The 22,589-nt window shown below is 39.7% G+C and overlaps 2 protein-coding genes across 4 annotated transcripts in view; one reads left to right on the forward strand and one right to left on the reverse strand.

The window, feature by feature from the left end:
• The window catches only part of C17H7orf50 (chromosome 17 C7orf50 homolog), a 119,598-nt gene that overhangs the window by 40,259 nt on the left and 56,750 nt on the right, over nucleotides 1–22,589 (reverse strand). The gene's annotated exons all lie outside the window — the stretch shown is intronic.
• Nucleotides 1–22,589, forward strand: part of GPR146 (G protein-coupled receptor 146) — a 45,316-nt gene that overhangs the window by 9,374 nt on the left and 13,353 nt on the right. Inside the window, exon 2 of one of the 2 annotated variants that reach the window (XM_059862169.1) lies at nucleotides 11,981–12,024. The gene's annotated coding sequence lies outside the window, so the exon portion shown is untranslated. Of the gene's footprint in view, nucleotides 1–11,980; nucleotides 12,025–21,649; nucleotides 21,809–22,589 lie in introns of those variants that run through there. The other variant, XM_059862167.1, reaches the window with a different exon arrangement.

The raw sequence follows: 22,589 nt of genomic DNA on the forward strand, positions 1-22,589 counted from the left end.
ACACTGGTGTGACTTTCTCTCAAGTAAAAGCATAAAATAAAAAGAGTGTGAACTTTCACAGTTTAGTTGTTTCATGAAGAACTTAAAAAAAAAAAAAACATGTGTCTGACTTATTTTCATGGAAAGGGTCTTTTATTTTGACCACAGTTAGTAGGGTCATCAGTGCAAAAGTAATGACACAGAATTGTTCAGGTACAAGATGTCTAATCCTTCAAACATTTGGTTAATTTGTTTTCTAAACCTAAAGCAATATTTGATCAGTTGAACAAATACTTGAAATGCATTTGGCTAGTTATCTATTTAGAAAGAGAACAAATTTATTTAAAAGGGTTTCTTTTACCCTTTGGTCACCATAGAACAAAAGTTAGATTGAGCTCACAGCATTTTAGGAATTTTTAAGGGGTTTTTTTTAATCTGGTCTCAGATTAGACCTCCTCAGATATTATTGCTGTCAGGACACCAGTGATAATGGGAAATGTTTTAGGAATAGGAGTGCTTTAACAGGAAAAGACATACATGCTGTAAGAACTGATATGGCAAAACACTCTTCCTTTAAAACTTAAGTAAGCAGAGCTGGTTGAGGATGTCATTTAGGTAAAAGGAACACACATTTGACAGAAGGAGCACACATATGAAAATCTATACAAAAGTTCTGACTAGCTACAAAAGACACAGTCTAAAGAAGTGAAAAGTACAGCCATATCAAGGTTTGTTTTCAGTTTAAAACTGGCACATGATCAAAAGACTTGAGACACAGTTGTTGCTTGAAAATGGATAATTAGCCTGAAACACCTCCTAAACTGTTCAGCCAATAAATTTACTAGAAATAAAAGGAGAAAAATATCTAATACAGCTTCTCTTACAAGCAACTGTCAAGAGTTTTTTAGGCATTTTTATCTATTCAGAGAGTAGATCTACTGCCAAACTGCCTGTATATCTTTCCTTTTTAAATAAAAAACTACTTTAGATCCACATTGGGAAGTGTCAGAAACATAACCCATATAACAGAGCATACAGTCCTCTAAAGGCTTCTGAAATCCTTCATCCCTAGTGAAAGCCTTCTATCTTTCATTACTTTCCTTTTAGCTTCTTAGATTAAGGTTTGTATTTGGATTTCAGTCAAATTAGGCTTAATGTTCTTGGTACTGTCACAATTTCAAATATTTATAATTTTCCTTTTTCTGGCCCAAAACTTTTAGAATGTCTGTCTTCCTTGCAATGTTACAGGGCTGCAGTAGGACACCAACTGCAGGTTCTCTGAAATTCTTCTGAAGTTACACTGAGGGAGATGCCATTTGTGAATTCTGCTTTAGCATATGTTCAGTATATAAAGTTATTTAAGTGCTGTACAATAAATAACACAGCAACATAAGCTTTCAACACATTTTGAAGTAAAGTCATAAAAACAGTCTTGTTTTGGCCAAAGTGCAAAAATTTATTCGCAACAAATGTTGCAAATAGGAAGCCACAAAATCCACTACAAAGACAGACAATTCCATAGCATTTTTGTGGCTCTTTCTCCACAATGATAATCAGAATTTTAAAAACTAGGCCATATAATACCTGACCTGCTGGGTTATCTGTCTTTTGTAGCCATGTCCCCATGGCACATGCTGAGCTGTAGAGGACAGCCAGCAGCATGAGGGATGAGCACTTCTGGGCCTTCATTAACACAGAACCCAGGGTACAAAGGGCTCCACAGCAAGTGGAGAGGAAAATGGATTTATGGTATCAGTACAGGCAATACATTTTAAAGAGCTGGAGTCACTCCACAGTAATTAAGAACTTCTTGGGATAATCATTCACAGAGTTTATCTGGCTTGTGGTGACTCCCAGGCAGGGATCTTGCAGAAGTGAATAATTAGAACCTATTACAATAAGATTAGGATGTCTTTGCCTGAACAAGCATTGGATATAGCATCATCCTTCAGGAAGAATGATGGGTGAAGGTGTTAGCTGCACTCCTACCAGTTCTTCTGGAAACTCTTAGGTGGAGACACGTCTGACAAAGCTGCAAAATTCTTTCAGTGCTCATGGGGACACTCTGGGTTACACACGTGTGTTCACTGGCTTCTGCAGCTGGTTGGTTATTTAAGGACCACTGAGCAGGGCAGGTACCACTTTGGGTGGGAAGATCTCCAGGGTTAGTGACAGGAACACTGCTCCTGGCACATGATGAGCACTTTGCTTGCCTGTGTCTGTCACTACAAGCAGTACTTGTTAGTTTTGGAGCACTGGGTGTCACCAACTCCTGGTTTGATGCCAGAATTTTCTATGATGCCTGGATCATTTGAGGAGCTTCTAGTGTAAGGTGCCAGCCTAGCCAGTGATCTAGGCTTTGCATTTTGGTCTACTGAAGAAAGTGACCTTCAGTCACATTCCCTTCTCCTCAGCTTTTGAGTGAGGTGAATTGAGGAGGGGGAAGAACTAAATATACATGGAAAGCTCATAATGCTAATTCAGTTTTGAATGCTCATAGAGCTCACATGGCTGACACGAAATCCCTCACAATTGTGAGTCATTAAGAACTGCAGCTCAACAAATAAGAAGTGTTTGTAGGCAAAACCACAACTGAATCCTCCCTTGCAGCAAAACTGTCTGGTAAGGTCTGGACTTCCATATTTTCTCATGTTATTTTCTGAAGGCATCTCAGTTCAAATGGTTTCCTGATCAAAGATAACATATGGCACCAGAAAGAAATGAGTCTCTCCAGAGCTGCCGACTCACTGCACCTTCAGCACTGAATCACAACAGAACCTTTAAACTGGAATGTTTCTGAAATGCTGAGTCTAATGCAGATACCAACACTAAACTTACTGTGCTGTTCCCAAAACCTGCAAGAAATCAAACAAAAGAATTCATAAGCTCTACAAAGAAGATCTGTGAAGGGTATTTTACCCTGGGAACAGTATTATCAAATTCAGTTCCAGTCTGGAAGTTCAGAAAAGAAAGAAAACATTAGCATTTTTCTACTTTAAGAAACAAGAGGGAAACAAAAATCTTTGTCTGCAACTCTCTTTCTCAGCATCAGGTTCATTATACCAAGTAATCACAAGCCTGTTTATTTCTGGTTACTGAAAGACTTGTGGGCTAACACAGGGGGAGAAAATCACTAAAGAAGTCAGATTTCATCCATACTGTTCTTACAATGTGGATGACACAATGTAATAATTTGAATTTCTTCATTTGGAATGGTTTCTCTCATATAGTTTGTTATTTCTGCTCTGATTCACCCCCATATAAAACCCCCCAAATTATAGAAATACATTAATATTTCAGCCTTTTTGGATTTGCTGTATTTTTTGTTACTTTATCAGGCCTTAAATCCTAGGAATGCCTTTCTCTGCCTGAAAGAAGAAAATACCCTCTTATGTACCCATGCAAAAAGAACATTTAGCATTCAGTCCTTTTAGCTGCAAAATCAAATGCCCCCAATGGAACACAAAAAGAAATCAACATCAGACATACATTTCAAACACATTATACAAGTGATTAAAGAAAAAAGGGAAGAAATCTAAAATAAACCTACTTGCATAACAGCCTGTGCACAACCCCTTGAGATTTTAGAGTGGGATAAATCTGTTTCAGACTGTACCACTAATGTGACATTTTAATGGTGTGAGAATGATAAACAAAACTTCTTAGAGATAGATAATAAATGATAGAAGTCTGCTATACAATTCAAAGGCCTAAATAAACAAATCTGCATTGATCTTTTTCTGCCAAGAGTGGACATCTCACCAAACCTGGTGATGGATGCAAGAGAGTCGAAAATGTTGTCACTTTTTCAGGACAATGAAGCAAAACCACAGAAACCAGCAGGAGAAGCAGCCAAGTTTAGCCACCACATTTGGCTACATATATTTATATCCTATAAAAACACAGGCAGCATCTAAACAAGGATACAATTGTCATTCCCTTTGTAAGAAAATGATTAGTTGTACCATGCTAATAACATGCTCTGAAGCAGCGAGGAATCAGAATCAATTTTCATGAAGTAATACCAGAATGTGATTCCACACTTCAGCAATAATATTTTCTACTGTAAATGTGCAACTAAGATGTGTGCAGCCAAAGGATGGTCAATACAGATCCAGGGAACTATGCAGCATCTGGTCCAGGCCAGTTAGCAGTGAGGGCAGGGGAGGAGGACACAGGAGGACAAGTTTTGAGCTACGATGGCTTATGCTGATAAGGGAACTGGCTGGAAGTACTCCTTGGATGAGCTCATTTCATACTGTGAGCACGATGCTATCACAGAAGTGCTTAAAATGAAAGCCAGCACAGAGATTCCCGTTATTTTGCTTGACTCAGAAAAAAAGAAAAATCATTTACACTGAAAGCTTTGTCTTAATTCTTATCATGAAGTGTGAGTTACACAATATGTCATCACAGGAATTGCATGTCCCAAGAAAAAACTCTTGATTTCATTTAATTTAAAATGAGACAGAACTGGGTCAATTTGATATACCATCATGACTGCTTTGTTTATCAACAAAGACCATGTACTATTGCCCATAACTCAGTTTTAAGAGTATATTATCTAGCAGTTTTATAATCAAGATTGTTTTCACTACTGGAAATTATATAAGCTTGGACAAGGATAACATTCAACATTATCAACTGGAAGGCACCAGAGTTATGATTTCTAGGCACAAGTCGTAATTGGATTGGAAGGCAAAGTTCAAGAAAACAGTAATACTCTTGTGTATTAACAGAAGGCCTGTTCTGCTCTGTAGTGCTCTACCCAAGGCCATTTCCTTCCTTAATATTAAAATTCTAATCAGCCTTCATTTCATCTGCAAAAATTTATGACCTAGTCCATTTTCTGTGTATAGATTTAGAAACAAACAGACCTGGAATATGAGACCCAGCATGTTATAAATCCTCAATTCAACTATAAAAATCAGTACAAGCACAGGGGGAGAATGTTTAAAACACACTGAGTTCCCCACTGTGCCACACAGTGAATTATTGCTATGAACCCTGCCAATGTCTTAGTCTCTAAATACAGCTGTATTAATTCCAGATTTGATATTAAGATCCTAGATATCAAACCCCGAGGAAACCAGACCCACTGTAGAAGATATGAAAATGGAGAACTATAACCACAAGAAGAAATTCCTCACAAATTTCCCTTCAGCAGTGCTTTCCAAATGACAGGGCACTCACTGCAAGCAATGTGCCTGTTTAATCTGAGTGGCTTGTAAGAGCTGCCAGAAAACCTGAGCATGTTCTCCTAAGCATTGCTGCCATTTAAGTTGGTGCCTTTGGCAGGATCTGTGTTTGAGGATTTCCAGAATACTAGAAAGTAAGCTGCTGCTTCTAAACAGAGAAAATAGTTAGCTCATTCAAACCCTTAGCTGTTGGATTTTTTTTTTTTTTTTTTGCTCCCAAGGAGACACCTCTGACTTGAGTATCATATCTCAAAATTAAGCCAACAGCAAAGACAAGGAAAAGGAAGTCTGGGAAATGGAACAAAAGAATGTTTACTCTGCAAGGTAAATCAGGGAAATGGCTAGAAGGGCAGAATTACAAATCTAAATGCTTGAGTCTCCAAACAAAACATTAAAACATCAAGCTCATTCTTCAAAGAACAGCAACAAACCCCAGAGATCACAAGTGTAAGGGTACGTGTTGTCTTCATGCCTCGACATAGCTCCAGAGTAGGTATTTATGTCAAAACAAATGGGTGGGCCACTGAGAACTCTGATGTGGCAAATCAACCACACCACTTCCTCCTTGTTGCAAAATCCCATTCTTCTTTTCTGTCTCAACAACATGTTCAGCCCATCTCCAGCTTCTCCCTGCTCGAGCACTACACCACTCACAATCCTCTCTCTGGTGGAAGGTGCACACCTTCCAGTCAGTAACCTCTGCTACTGACAGCAGGCTGGAAGGCAGCTCTGTGTCTCAGCAGCAGGTTAGCTGAGAGATAACCCCGTGCCATCAGGCAGGTACCAGCACTAGAGGCAGTGCAGGCATCCCAGTGACTGGAGGTGGTCACATTCACACAGCTGCTGGCAGGAAAGTGCCCACGTTCAACTCACCAAGAGAGCCACGGGCAAACACATCCCCTCCTGGGAGCTGGCTGGTCACACATAGTGCCATTGAGCTGTCAGCAGGTCACAGAAAGTGTTCTTTAGCCATCAGCTCTGCAGCTCTGACAGGTATATGTGTGAAATGTCAGCTGTGTGTGTGAATGTAAATAAAGTCAGGTCAGCCTGCAAGGCTGGGACATTGCACAGTCTAATATGGGATGGGTGCATAAATAATTTTCAGTGACCATGTCAAAAAAAAAGAAGGGATGGTGAAGTGCAAGAAACTGCTCCTGCTGGTCATGGAACCACTGCTAAGGAATTCAGCCAAGTCCCCAGACCACAGCACTGCCTCCAGACACCAACCCCAGCTCCCGGAATGGCTCCACTGCCTTACACTAAAGTCAGAACCAGTTTGTTGCAATACCCTGGGAGGGAGAGGAAACAGGAGGAGGAAAAGAAACCTCTCTCAGTCCACGCAGGTTGGCAGGAATTGGAATTGCCCGAAATCCATCAAGTAAAATTGCATGCTAATTGTAAGGTAATTCTCAGTATTTGAATACAACTTCCTCTGCACTTTTCCACTCCACAAGACACACCTGACAATTAGAAGCAGCTCTGCGGGTGCCCTCACACTGATCCACCTGCACGTTACCAACACACAGGTGTTATTTGTCAAACTTAGCATCCTGCAGATGCTGTTCCAGCAGGTGCTGCTGGGGCCACTTCTATTTCAGACTGCACAAGCAGTTCACTGACTGGCCAACAGCTCTAAACTAGATTTGGGAAAGCATCCCAGCTCTCAAACTTTGTTTAGTCTCTCTGAGCATCTAGGAATAATTAAATAAGAAAATTTACAAAGTATCACTACAAACAAGCAGTTGTAGAAGTGGAAGTAAAGAGCATAATTAGATTATGACATTTATAAACTTACTCATAAAAAAAGAATTCTAAAAATTAGAGCCTGTAAATGAATCTTCATTTATGTAATAAGTAATAAGAAAAATCTCATAGGACATATTCACACTGTATGTGTGAACCTAGAACTGAAAAGTTTAGTCTCATATTAAAATGGACTAAATTAAGATTTCTCTAACACACTAAGTTACAAAGAAAGACACTAAACTCTGACATTAATATTTACTGTTGTGGAGAGCAGACATACAGTAGTGAAGGCAGCATCTGCAACTTGGAAACCAGCTGAGTGGCTTCAAACCTGGCACTTGGGCAAATCTCTGTGTACTGTAACCTAACAAAAAATATTAATTGAGAAACATATAAAGTTAGGCTTGTCAGCTTTAATATTTTTTAGTGATTTGAATGGGGCTAGAGAAAAAGATAAGTATCTTTACAAATCCAGTTGGCATTACTTCAAGTGCAAAAGTTTCTAAGCTGCACAAAAACAGGAGCCCTGTAAAATCAAATTTTGGATGCAAAGCCAACCCAGTACTGCTCATCATCTTGTACTCTGAATCCTGTCAGCAGCAACAGTTTTTGGTGAGCTCACTGTACTTCCCTGAAATACTGTACAACATACAATAATTTTTGTAAGAATTTGGGTTCTTTTTTTTTTTTATCAGAGCTACATTCATCTCAGGGACAATCCCTAATTACTGTATTTAAAACAAGTTTTGATATGTAAGTCTACACTAATGAAATATTTTCATTGGCACTGGTAAGTTAAAGATTACTGGAGCTTTCTTTGCAGCTTTTATGGAGTTTTTTAATCAAGCTGGTCAGTATTCCCTATTTACCAGTGCAGATCAGCTTAATTCATTTAGCAGCTAAAACTTGGAGTGAACAACGAGTATTTTCAAAACAAATACATCAAGTTAAATTAAGCAGGGGCAGTTGTGGTTCATCTGAATCATATGGCTCCAGATTTCAAATCTAAGCTAAGGAAATAGAGGTTATGACATCCTGCAGCTGCGACAAGTCGTGTTCATAAAGCAACATTAAATCAAGACCACTTGGCCAGTTCAGGCAGTTGCTTGTGTGGAAGTGAAAGATCCCGTGGGAGCATTAAAAAAAAGAAAGGTTCTGGTGTCCCAGCCAAACCCCCCTTCCTTCACTTAATGCTACCAGGGACTAAGTTTCTTCAGAGCAAATGACTGTGGAAGGTTGTTGCCAAATAATTGCTACTGATTTATTTACATCCAATAACAGGGAACAGGAATCAAACACTTGGCAGAATACACAGGCAAGTAAATTACAAATGGTCCTCTCATGCTACTCAAATGCCAAGTGCCTGAGGCTGCCCTTGAGTACTCTGGTTTTCAGAAAGATCCTCTGGGTGATTTGATTCACCATAAGGCCACCAATGCCCACATCAGCACAGGGACACATCACTGGTAGGGAGAAGCAGCTGGAGCTTCCTCGAGGCAGTGGTGTGGGTGCTGCAAGTCAGGGGCACAGCACTACACAGATAATCAAGTTTTCATTCAGCAGGGAGTCTCAGGAAGGAAGAAAGGATTGGGTCTGGAAATGTTATTTTCCAGTCTCCCGTTTTGTAGCATTCATCCCTGGAAGTAAGGCCAGGTGTGATGGAGCTCTGAGCAACCTGGTCTGGTGTGTCCACAGCAGTGGGGCTGAAGTGAATGATCTTTAAGGTCTCTTAAAACCCAGGCAGCTCTGGGAGTTTATGATTTTAAGATCTATTTATTGATACAATAAGTGCTGATAAAATATCTGAGAGTTGGCATTTTCAATCAGAGCGGATGGAAAGTCTTTTCCAAAATTTTGTGAGCAAGTACTGATGGCTAAAACATTCACTGCTCCCCTGAGCACCAGGGAAAAAAAGTGCCTGTAGCTTTTCCCTTTTTTCTACTCTTTTTTTCCCCTTTATTTTTTCTAAGCAGAGAGGAAGCATGAAACAGTAGTACTGATTGGGACCTTCATGACACTATCTGGATGCCAGTGTCATGTTGTGTAAACATGTGGATCCATTAGACAATTGTTGGAAGCAGTGAATTCCAAATTTGATCTAGTGATAGGACTCCTGCTGTTTGGAAAAAAAATGGGGTTGCGAAACCACACAAGGAAAATGCTTCAGGCTTCTTAAGGGAAAAAAAAGCAGCAAAGGACAGCCTGAACAAGGATGTCCTGGATGGCCTGCAGATCCTGACACACAGAAAAAAAACACCTGAGCTCTTGGCTTTATAACTTTGTAAAACTTTGTCCAGCCTGAAAGGATAAAAACATTTGCATAGAGAAAAATTCACATCCACGTGCAGAATACGAAATATTTTCTTTGCTAAAGGACAGTCTGCACCAGTGATTTGTATCTCCTTGCACATTTCTTGTGCAAGCTCCTGCTGGAACTACAGCTGGAGCTCTCCAGAATTCCCAGCGATGCTGGCTGGGGAAGGGAGTGGTACTTAACTGCCTTCCTTTGGTTTGTGCTGGCAAAGCAGCACTTCTTGCTTTGTAGTACTTAATGGCCTAAAACACACGTTGAAATTAACTCCCTCATTAGCTACATGCTACTCCTTATCACTTTCATTTCTCTTAATTATAGCACTGCAAAATTTAATGTTCTGATTCAGAATTCTGCATAATTAATACAATACATGAATTATATTTCTTAGAATATAAAACACAGGCCTCATGAATAAAAGTATAATTACACATGACCTTTGAAATCATACTCCATTATTTAAGTTATCTAGAAATAACTGTGCTCATTCTGCTCGTGCAACAATTTCATTTCAAACTGATTAACCAGCATTTTATTCCACTCAAGTTGACTACATTAAAACAAAAACCAGTTGAGTTCAGCTCCCAGCAAAACTGCAAACCCACTTTAAGGCTGTCCCTACAGAACTTGTTATTCATGTCCAGAGACTTATAGATGTGAAGAGCCCTGTGTACAGCTCGGCATTTCCATTATGATTCATGTTGTGATTTAATCAATCCTGAAACATTATTTACTACTTAAAAGAAATTGTTCTTCAACAGCAAGGATCAGAAAGCAAAAGAATCAGTGCAGGAGGGCTACTGAGTAAGGAAGGGGGACAGCAGTGAGTCAGTCACACGTTATCCTTGGGAAGCTGCAGCAGCTCAGCAGTAGCAAAGCTGCTCTTTGGAGGCTGCTGGGTGACCACAGAACCTTTCTCCAAGCCAGCCCTAAGAGCTCCATGGGCACACAGCACTGGTCCTTGCAATGCAGATCTCAGCACTGCCATTGCTATGCATATAAAGGAACTTGTGCAACTGTGCCAGCTGAATTCAGCAATTCCCATGTCTAATTCTAGTGATTCCCATACCCACATGGAGATGAGGCCACAGGACACAACAAAAGCACTGGAGGACTGCATTACTCAGGGGGAGCCATCTCCTGCAGCCTGTCCTTACACAGCTGGAGCTCCCAGAGCTCCAGATGTGTCCCAGCTGTGTCCAGGTGGGACTTCAGCAGTGACAGGCACCAGGAGAAGCTCTCCACAATCAGTTTCTGCTCTAAAGCACAGGACAGCTGTCCCACTACTTCCCTGAATGTGACTTAAATTTGCATGGCAGTATGAACAGAACAGCTGCTCCTTCTTTGCATGGGTTTGTGGCTGACTTATTTTTGTTCTTGAGAAGTGAGGCCAGGCAGAGACTGTGATGAGCCAGCCACTACTGCAGGGTGTTACAGCCACCAGAGTTGGTGTTGGGCATTTCCACCTGTGTGGCACATCACAAATAATGTTAGCCATGGAAATCCCTTTCTCTTAGGATCAAGACCACATAAAAATAGTAACAGTTTGTCCTTCTCTTTACTATTCTCCATCAAATTATGAAACTAAAATTGCAAGCAAAATACTGGTTGCACTGTTTGTTTTTCTTGGGCCCTTAAATGCCAACCACAAGATGTCAAACAGAGGGCAGAGAGAGGCCAAGGAGAGCAGGGGAGCTGGGGAGCCCTGACTGGAAAATGTGGTAGTAACAACCATAACTGGTGCTAATAGAAGACAAAAAGTCATTTGATCAGAATGAGATCAAATCTTTTACAGACCAGCACTGCAGCTCTCAATAAAACTTTAATACAAAAAAGAATGAAGTGGCACAGACAACTATCTTAAAACATTTTTCCAAGATTAAGTATTCTACTTACCTCAAAATTCGGTCATAATTAAGTACCCTTGAACAAGTTAATCTTTCTTTCTGGGGAGAACTCATCTACTCTTATTAAAGTTTGCCTTTCTCTACAAATATTTCTGTTCAATCATTAATCTCAGCTCAAAACTCTTTAATTGCTTACATATGCCCGTTTATATTCTTTTTTCCTACTGCAATACATATGGAAATTAGTGCTTTACTTATTTTTTCTTCTCCTTTAGATAAGTTGCATCTTGTCTAAAGATACACTGAAATAGTGGTTATAATTTTTGAGCAGACAGATGTATTGTAATTCTCTGTATAATTCTCTCTACTTCCCCATAGCTTGCAAAGGAGCAAACACATACTCAGTGAAGTCAATTAATGTGACACTGTGTGCCAAACCCACCACTTTTAGCAGTTACAAACCAAAGTGACATTTATCATGGTTTCACATTACAGAACAAATATTTCATACCAGGACTGTTACATGTCAGTTTTAACCCACCAAGCATGACTTTTTTAATGAGGAGAAGGAAGTTATGGTTCTATTTTTAGATCAATCTACAACTTTTATTTAGAATCTTCAATTCACCTCTCAAGTGTAAATAAAACCATCAGCCCCACTGTGAGGCATTACAGCATCAAACACCATGAACAATTATGTTCCAGATTTTCTAATCTCTGGATGAAAACACTGGGTATTGTAAATGCTACACAGAGATGGTATAGGGAGGTGCAAGACAAACAGATGGAAGTGATCTATATTTACCTGATTTGATTAAATTTTGTTTTCATTTCTTTCAGTCACCTAGAAGTAACTGTTTCACCTTTTCTTTTTTTTTTTTCTCCTTTTCTCCTCCCAGTGGCTCCATCTCAGACACTGACATTCTCCTGGGCTGCACCTCGTGTAAGTAGAGCTGTAGCAATACAGTGTGATTATTACTGTGCATGCTTGTTTCATCAATGTAAAGCTGTGACAATATTTACCACAACTGGGATTTATAGACCTGATATTTACTTCTGTAAAAAGGTACTGGATTAGCAAGTCCTGACTGAAGACATAGCTAAGATAAATGGTATTAACACTCAGATTGTCCTTCTCAAAGATCACAAAGCTGCCACCTAAACAGTCTCATAAAGTTACATTCAATTTACTACATCTAAGTTTGTGAAATCTGGACTGTGTGGAAGTGTCCCATCATCTTTGATGCACTCCAGGGCTCTTTGGCAGGCAGGGAAACCTCTGGAGAAACAGAGTGGAGGCACATCAGAAGGTTTGATTTGCATTACCAAGGCATGTGAAGCAGGAATGGAGGCTGCAGTGCCTTCCTTGGAGAGCATCCTGACACTTCAACTTGCCTTGGAAGCCCACAGCCCATGGGAATGAGGTCATTAACAAGGGCTGAGCAGGGAGAGGGGGAAAGGCAAAGGCAAAGCCAAGCCCCTGTTGGCTCAGCAGGGAAGATTCACCTTTAGGAAAGACTTCTAATCTAAACTCAATCTGTTTAGATTTAAAGGACAGACAGAAAACTTCATCATGTCTTCTTCAAGAGGCCAGTTAATTCCGTTCATGTGAGCACTTATGGTGCAAACACCAATACTGTGGGGGGGTATTTGCACACAACAAAAGAACATTCTTGGGTAAAAGAGTGGCACCTGCTCAGCCTGGACAGGAACATGGGACTTGTACAGCCCAGTTTAATGAGCAAAGGATGAGAAGCCAGGAATTATTTAATGTTAATTCCAGCTCTGCCAGTACCAGCTGCTGTTATGTTACTCTCAGCAGGTCACCTCATCTTTTTCATATTCTCCTATGTACAAGAAACATTCTGGTGCCCAGTGTCCAACTCCCAATTTAGCATTCTAGTTAAATGCACTGCCTCCCTTTACTTTGATAAAGTACAGTCAGCATCAATAGTAATACTTCTTAAAAATATCTTTTTAACTATTGTGAAACAGGAGCTGATTGTTTATGGAGTACTTATTTTTTATGTCAGTTTACCATAGGGCCTCTTCAGCCACAGGCTTACAGCTGGAGGCCCCAAGGCATTTTTTGGGAGTGGAAACTTTTTGAGTTCAGCTCTTAACAAATTTCCAGCCTGCAGTATGTTTTTCATTAGTCTACATGGTGTTATAATAAATGATGCACTTCCTCTTTCATTTTATGATTTTTTTTTCTTTAAACATGCAACAATTTTTCTGTGTCTGTTTTTTATTATTTTCAATATACTCAACCAGACAACTCTTAGAGACTGTGAATAAAACCAGAAAGGATATATTGAATAAGATATCAGCTGCAGAAAGACAAGCTTTTAAGTTTAAATTCTTCACTGAAGGCCAGTCATAAACCCATTACATGCATGCAGTTCTATGGGCAACCACTACTTTAGAAGCTATTGCTGAAAAAAAAAATCTGTTACCCTAAAACCTAGAGTTGGGGTAGGAGAGGCTCCTCCAACCTACTCACCTGCAAGATACTCAGCTACAAAAGTTTGATCCCACTGGCAATTCTCCACTACAGATCCCACTGTAGGTGTTTGTTTGCCTGCTTTAAATGTATTTTTTATGTAGTTGATACACACACATTTTTAAGACAGCCTTCCTTCTATATTTTTCCCTCTCTCAGTAATTTTTAATAAGAATGCATTTCCGGGGGCTCACAGCACCAGGAAATCCAGGCTTTGCCAACAAGAAGAGATTCCAGTCCAACATCATCATGTCTGGCAAACTGTGTTTCATTTACAAATCTTTGATTTCTAAATGAATGGCAGTTCAAAGTACACATGAAACACAGATACTTTCTGCTTATGTACATAGAGATTGTTAGAGATTAAACCACTTTTAATTAAAGACTTAAGCAGGTGTCAGTTCATGGTACTCTCTGAATTTGGTTTAAGAAGATGTATGTTCCAAAGTTACCCAGCAGCACATTAAACACAAGCAGAATCAAAGAGACTTTCCTAAACAAAGCCAAGAAAAGCTACTTTGTAAGAGGGTTTGAAGTTTGCTGCTACTGATCTGTCATTTATGGAAAGTCACATACTTACTTGGGAAGCATTTTAGAACACTTAAAAAATAAACAAACCCCCAGCAAACAGCCCCCTGAGACAGAGAGAGCCCCAGGCCACACAAGATGTGTTCATTTCAGTGGGGTTTTGCTGTGCCTCTGTTTATGAATCTAACTACCCAAGTTAATTTGCAGTATCAAGGCCTAAACCAGATAATTTAAGAGCATTCTGGACTCAAATAACAAGAGTTTAAACATGGAAATGGAACTACTTCCAAGTAGTTTTTCTTTATGACATGCTTCAGAGTGAGAGCAATATGAGTGGCACCCTGTTTCTCCATTACTCAAAAGATTAATTTCTTTTTTTAAAAGAAAATCCAAAGATTAATTTAAAGCCATCTGATGAAAATACCTTAATATTTACCTTCATATTTTGTTGTAATATATAGTGAATTCAAGCGATTTCAAAAGTTATCCTGGATGCTTCTCATTTCAGGATGTTAAATATTGGCTCTCAGAAATTTCCATTACACATTGTCTGACAATATTTGCTGCTCTGGAGTACATGAACTGACTTTTAATTCTTACAGAGGTAATGATAATAAAGTTTGTAGAAGTTGGGCACAGTTGACATTTTAGAATTTCGTATTTATTGCAAGTCCCTCCTTTCCAGGTCTCTAAAGTAAGTGTAAAAAATGGTTAGAAGTGCCAAAAGCATAAATTCTCTCAATCCTTTCATCAGTTATAGCTATTCTCAGGCTGGTCTCCTAATCACCCTTTAAAAATGAGGGCACCAGGACATCTTGGCAGCAGTGTTACAGCTGACACCTGAGGACAGTAAAGGAGCACACCTGGAATCCTGGGATTTCATAACTAGTAAATCACAAGCTGAAGTCCCAAACCCAAGAGCAGGCCATTACAGAGCTGTGGGAGCAAACAGCGAGGGAGGCAGAGCCAGGATCCACCAGCTGACAGTCTGGGGGATGCAGAACAAGCAGGGCACAAAGACCAGAACAAAGGCTGCTGACCAGCCAGGGCTGTCATCTGCAGCAGTGAAATACCAGCCTAAATCCCAAACGCTGCTTTAGGGCAGCCACAGCACAGCTGCAAAGGCAGAGTTTAAAGGTGGCACAGGATGGTTAACATGAAAGCACAAATTTTGGAGCTTCAACTAATCCCAAAGGGAAGACTGAGCACTTTTGTATAAACCAGTTACCTTCCCCTACTCCTTTACTTTATTACAATATTGCTTAGAGAGAAATCTGAAAAATAAAAAATGGTAGAAAACAAGATTTGTTTGACTGCTTCAGCAATAAGGTACAAATCTGGAGTAACCATGAAGGCTCAGATTACAAAATATCCACCAGTGCAACCAAGAGTTACACATGGCTCCTGAATTTTATCAAGCTAACTGCAGACAGTGTAAGGAATCTTCCACGGCCAGGAAGGAAAAATGCTTAATTCAGGTGAGATTCTTTTGAGCAGCTATGGCAGGCACAGGTTACAAAGTGGGGCTTTGTATGGCTGCTCCACCTCCAGCTTTATTTGCTGGGAGCTGGTTATGTAACTAACACAAAAGAAAATAACCATTTCTGGGTTGTTTTCCTTTGCAAGCCCTGGAGGAACTGAGAGAATTCAAAAGCAGCTTCCCTTCTGTTGCTCTTTTGGGTGTTTCTCTTTGAAGTGGCACCCTGAGTGGCTGCTCATTCACCAGTTTTGTAGGTAGCCTTTAAAGAAATACTTTCCACCCTTCAAGCTTAAGTACAGAAACATACAATTAATTAAACCAAGTTAGTAGTGTTATTATTTCAGCCTTTTATTTCTACTTGGTGTCAGACTCTTAAGACGAAAGGAGTCTTTGTAGTAGGATTTCAGACACTCTGGGGAAAATTGTGAACTTTAAGACTGATCTGATCTGGTTCGTGCAACACACAAACAATCTAAGGAAACCATTTAGCTACTGCTCAAAGGAAAATTCATTCTAAAATCCAGAAACAGAGTCAAACTTTGCAGTGTTACTGTGCTGTATTTAACTGACGATTTAACCCTTTGTTTTGATGTGCTGTTTTTTAATCACTTTTTCCCCATCAAAAGAAGACTCAGTATAAAATATGGAATTTATGCAAAGTAGATTTCCTGGCTAGGAAATCTTTGGTAACAGATAAATGAACCACTAACTTGCCAAATGCTCTAATGCAACAAAAACAGCATCTATTGCTGCTTCTAATTGTAGTGGCCAAACACCACATTACTGGTTTCCAAATATTTTCCTGGTGTGAAATGTTTGTAAACCAATCTCTTTCACCAGTGCCAGACTCCAGGAACATTCTTCAGGATGGTTTTAGTCCCTAAATTAAAAAAAAAAAAAAAAATTCCCATATTATGAAGAATTACTATGCAGAAAAGATCTCAGTGAATCCGTCTTACCATAATGGCTCACTCTCATTTCCACACACTGTGTGTGTTGTTTATTTTCATTCTTTGAGCATGGGATTTTATAGCCATAATTATCTCATTTTCTCATAGTACAAACAGTCCAATTTTCATTCATTAAGGTCAACATTTTCATTGTATTCTTCCTCTGTTTTTTTCTTCCCTTTAAAATTTGCTATGAACAATAAATACAATAGATTTATGCCATCAAAATATCTCTTGGGGTAGAGATTTATTCATAAATTGTTTTTTCACATGAGCATAGATCAAAAGTGGCAACAGTAAAATGAACAGCTAGAGGAAATGATGTTTTAACTCCTCAATCTTCAAAGACTTTTGTGCAACAATTTTCTCCAAAATCTGGAAGGCTTCAAGAAGTAATGTGCAGTCAAGCAGATTTTAGAAGCTGGTAGCACTTCATGGTCAGCTGACTGTGAAATCCTACTCACTACCACAGTCTGGAGCTTGCAAATTTGGTGCTTTAAAACTTTTTTAAAGGGTTGAAGGGTGGAGAGACTGCAGCCAAGAATTTATTAAGGAGGACAGTAATACCCTGGACTTTTTCCTTTGCTTGTGCTTTCTCCTGCTTCTCCTGTGCTGCAAAGTGAGCAGCAGTGGCTTCAGCCTGCCCTGTAAGCTTCACAAAACACACCCAGAGGGTTAAAGCCCTTCCTCCCTCCCCACCACCTGAGGTCTGCAAAGGAAAGAGCTGCTGCAAGCCTGGTAACAGGAAAAGGTCAGGATCTGTGTATTATATCCTGTATGTTTGGATTAGCCCACAATAGCTAAATAAACTGATCTGATGGCTAATGACATTTTCAAACAGTAGCTAATAAAATCAGCCAAAGTATGCAGAGACAAAAGATGCACACAGACACACCAAAGAACATCTCTAATACATCCACACAAGCAGTGACCTAATGGAATTGCAGCAGTTTGGCCACACCAATCAGGGTCAGATATAAAAGAACTCAAGTTAAAAAACCTGCTGACTAGAAAAGACAGATACTCCTGCCTTGCCCATTATTACCACTCCTACTGATATGCAACTATCAGGTTTTTGGCACAGAACCAAGTTTTTGAAACAGAATCATGGTCTTTTCTAAATAAAGTAAAAGGCATACTACTGACATGAACCACAAGCTTGGAATACTTTAGGAGAGCTTCTATGAATTAGCAGGGTTAGCAGGTCTGAGGGATTTTCACTAAAAATCACATGAGGATCCTGGGTCACATCAGCAGGGGAAGGAGCTGTGAAGGAGGAGGTTCCCACTCCTGTAATGATGGAGCTGGCACAAGGAGGGTACCCCTGAGCTGCCTCAGCTGCTCAGTGCACTGCAGTGCCCCTCGGAATGAGCTCCTCTCTTGTCCCACTGGACACCAAAAGGTGCCACTCACTTTCTGGTGGCCCTCAGCAGAAAAGAGACTGTGCCAGGGTTCTGACACATCCAGCTTCTACAGCCAGTTTCACCAGAGCTCATCTGGAACAGCCCTCAGGGAGAGCTGGGTGAATTCCTCAAACCAGAGATGCTGGTTCTGAGGAATGAATGTATGATTAATGGGGTTGCTGCACTGGTGCAGTTGTGGTCGCCTTTTTAAAGCTTTCCATCAAAGTTCTTGAAACCTGAAATACTGTAGCAGATGAAAAATGAAAGGGACTCAAAGCTGTACCCATATAAAAGGCAATGCTAAAGCAACTAATCTAAAATGTGCAAATAAGTCTTGCTTACCTCAGCTGATTTGCACATTCACTTTCATTTTTTATGTAATTACCAAAGCATTTTCAGACTTGTTATGACCAAATATGAACTTGCTGAATATTCACACTAAGATGAAACAGAAATAAACAGTCTTGAATGAATCCCATTAATACTACACCTTGCTTTACACTTGAAACAGTAATACTGAAAATAAGAAGGAATGTTAGTGGGGATTGGCTTCATTCTGTGCAATGAACCAGGAGATCCTTGCTCAGAGTCTCTCTATCATGAACCACCAACTGCTTGCATTCCTTTGAAGGTACCAGCTTAAGATAAAAGTATACTGAGGAATATCTGTGATAATTCTTTAGATGAATAACCACTTTTTATAGACACTGTGCACATGGGTATGAAGGGCTGAAACACACACACTAATTCACTAATATTATAGTGATGCTTCAATGAAACCACTTCAGCTCATAAAAATAATGCTCTGGCAACCACAGTCCTGAAGAACTACTTTCACTTTAACCTTGTGATTTGTTTAATCCACCTGAATCATTGACTCTGCCTAAGTTACTGCACAGAGCACTCCTGGAAGGTGAACTTTGAAAAGTCATTATAATGTCAAACAAAATTGAACAGAACTTTGTTTTAGTCTTATTTAGCTTCTGTAAGTAAAAACTACTACTAGAATTGTCTATCAGCTGTAGCAGCATGTTAGGGACATCAGCACCTTAAACATATAATGACTTAAACATCTGAATCACTACAGATTATTCTGTAAACAAAAACCTGCACTGTTCATATCCCATCTTCACATGACCAAAGTTACCTGTAATTATAAACTTCAGGGATGTGCATTAACTTCATAGAACCATCAGCCATGAGAGACATAATTGGGGTAAGATGGACAGGGAACTGCCATATTTAATTCAGTGTATGAATCAAGCCAAAAGCACTGAACAATACACTGCATCTGAAAATTAATCTTGTGAGGAGACCTCCAAGGCTTCTGTGATCCCTGCTGCTTAGTGTGACCAAAAAATACTGCATTATGTTCTCTCTGTGTGTTTCATGCTTACACCAGACACCTGTCCAGCTGAACCTCTACCATATGCAGAGCAAAATTATCTGGCTTGTGCTTAAAGGTGTTTTAGGTCTGGGCTAATTTTCCTGGCAGGTCACAGAAGAGGCTCCACCTTCACTGAGTTTTGTGCTTGCTGACTTTGCAGCGAGGCAGACTTAAAAAATAAGTCACTAAAGTAAACCTCAACATTTCCTTCAGTCCCCTTGCAGCTGTGTGGCCAGGACCAAGTCTCAGCACAAAACTCCATCCATAGATCTGTCCATGGATTCTTCATTCATTTTAGGGTTAATCTCCTTTATGGCTGATAAGTAGACATGCATCTTAAACTTCACTGTCTGGGGAGGCCAGAAAACACAAGAAATATCTAGAAAAGTTCTCTAAGTATGGATAATGTTGAAATGTGCTTTATGCTCAAAGCACAGCAATTTCCTCTGCCCCACAATTTCCCCAAGTAACTCCAGGTGATCAACTACCACTTGTTACTACAAGCTGTAGTTACACAGCATCATTATGTCAGGGATTCTGTATCTCTACACTCAGACAAACCTTGTAGAAAGTCTGCTGGACAAACCCAGCCAGGAAAATGGAAAAAGTATTTGGTTGTGGGCATGGCAGCCTGAAAGAAGTGATGGACTGGCAGGGCCTATGAGAGCAAGCAGTTGTCTCTATAAAACCAGGAGAGCAGCAGACTCGAAGGAGCCACATTATTACCTCCTGCTCTCCCTGGAGACCAAAGGAGTGCTATTCCATCTCCCAATCTCTGCATTTTTGTCCTGCAAAAAGCTGATAGGCTAAAGTTTATGAGGGCTGAATTTCAAAAGGAAAGCACACTTCCCCTTCAATTCCATGCACTGGTATTATCAAATATAAATCAACAACACAGCTTGGGTTTTCTTCTCTGTGTTTCAAAATACAAACCACACATAATGGCTTAACCAAATGAGTGATAAGTATGAAATATTACAAGCATAAAAAAAGGAAAAGTCACAATCCTGGGCTGCCCCACACTGTCTCCTCAAAGAAATATTACTTCAGAGATTAAAGAAGTGCTTGTTTATTTAACAATTTGACCAATCTCTAACAATGGAAAATCTAATGGAAAATACTTACAAGGGACCTACAAGCAGAGCTGCTGTGTGATAGACATTGTAAATAGGGACTTGGGGGGGTTTAACTTTAATATAAACAATAGAAGCTTAGCCAAAGGGAACAAAAAATAACTGAACTAAGCAAATACTTAGATCATAAATACCAACACTCAGAAAGTTCTCAGGTGTTAACCTTAGAGCCTATCTTGGAGTCCTATGAAGTTTTAGCTTCTAAGAAGCTGCAAAATTAAAAATAAGCAACTAATGGTATAGAAGAACAAAACACATTTATATTACATATACTAAAGAAGATTCACATGCTAACATGAAAGACAAGTTCTTCATTCATTTTATGGGTCAACTCTTTTATGGTTAGTAAGTAAAATCATGTATTCAACTTTATTACTTTGGGGAGGAAGGAAAACACATAAATTCTTTCTTCATCACAGTTTAAAAAGGCAAATTATTTAAGGACTATTTGTATTCAAGCTAAATAGATGGAATCATGATGTTACAGGCTTTTTATTCAAATGCAAAGAATTTACATTTACCTACCACCTCATTAAAGTCAGATGATAGAGCAGCACCATTTTCCTTACATGACTCTTTTTCCCCCCAATTAAAATGTTTCTTCTGAACGCATAAAAGAATTCTGAGGTTCACAGTATTTTTTAAAGCTCACATTGGCTCTTTTTCAGGTCTAATGTTGGTTACTGTCTAAATCTCCAGAGGCCAAGTGGATGTTGCAGGGTTTTGGTAAACAGCATTGTGTTTCTGAGGTGGGGGGGATATGACTCCTGGCACACACAGCTGCGATGAGCAGCGCTGAAGAAAATCACATCACACTAACATAATATTTTTGTCAGCTTGGCTCATTCTGGCCATGACTCTGTTAACGTGCAGAGTAGCTGCTCTGATGGCCAAATTCTTTTCCTGTACCAAAGCTCTCTGGGTTTGATGCAGCCGCTGTTTGTCTCCTGTTACGTAACAACACCAAAGGCTGAACTGTTCCCCGAACCGCAGCGTGTCCTTTCCCTCTGTCCTTTCCAAAACCCTTTCACAACCAGGGGCAGGGTACACAGCACTGTGCCTAGGGCAGGATCAGGCCCTGGTTTTGCCAGAGCTCCAATGAGAGCGTGTGGCTGCAGCTTAGGGGATTATGAGCACGTATGTGCAGGGCAGTCACATGTGCCCACAGCGTCCAGTGCCACGCCGAGGGCACTGCGGCCACAGCAGCTCCCAGGGTTTACTCTGCCCCAGAAATGAGACACTGCACTCTCTGCTGAGCTCGCTCACTCCAGCCAGAAGGGTCTGGCTTGATGGGCAAAATGTTTCTGCCAGCCATCAAGGGACAGCAAGGCAGTGCCTCCCAGGTGAGATTTTAAGCAGTTCTCCTTTTAGATTGCTTTCGGTTTTTAAGAGCCTAGAAGGAATTTACATAAATGCATCTAAGCCTTGCATCAGGAGAAATGAATAGTGCCGTCATTAGAAAACAATGTTTGGGGTTTAGATAACAGTTCTTTAGGGAAAACATCACTGTTTGAATTTGTCACACTCCCACTTTTATCTGGTTGGCCAAAACAAAGTTATAGTTGCTTTTCTTGTGCATATCAATTTTCATGCACATTAGGCTAGATTTCTCACTGTTTCTTTAGGCAATAACTATGTGCTTTAATTTTTTTTATTTATTGCTCTGAATATACAAGATCTTTATGTTTCTGTATATTAAATCTAGAAGTATTAGAGAAGTATAGGAGAGGAATTGACCAAAAGTTAATCCAATTAGTCTTTCAGAGAGGGAAAAAAAGTGAAAGTGTGATCCTTATGAATCTTTTATTCATAGGATAGTAATGAACATGCAGCAAACCATACTGTGAAATATTACTGCAAAGCAGATAGACACAGCGATAACTAATTAACTAATTAATCACAATTAAGTTGCATTTTCATTTATATTATAAGAGAAGGTAAGCCAAAGGCAAACTTCAAAGCACCAAAAATTTCCTAACTGCTTCCAGCAGAAGCTTTGAATAAGCAGAATGACTGCTGTCCTTTTAGCCTCCATAAGCATTTTTAATTACACTAATCACTGTGATTTTTGCAAATCTGTTTTCTACTGTATGTAGCAGAACACCTACTTTCCCTTAGGGTTCT

This window comes from Haemorhous mexicanus, chromosome 17 (genome assembly GCF_027477595.1).
Source record: "Haemorhous mexicanus isolate bHaeMex1 chromosome 17, bHaeMex1.pri, whole genome shotgun sequence".
NCBI classification, from domain to species: domain Eukaryota; kingdom Metazoa; phylum Chordata; class Aves; order Passeriformes; family Fringillidae; genus Haemorhous; species Haemorhous mexicanus.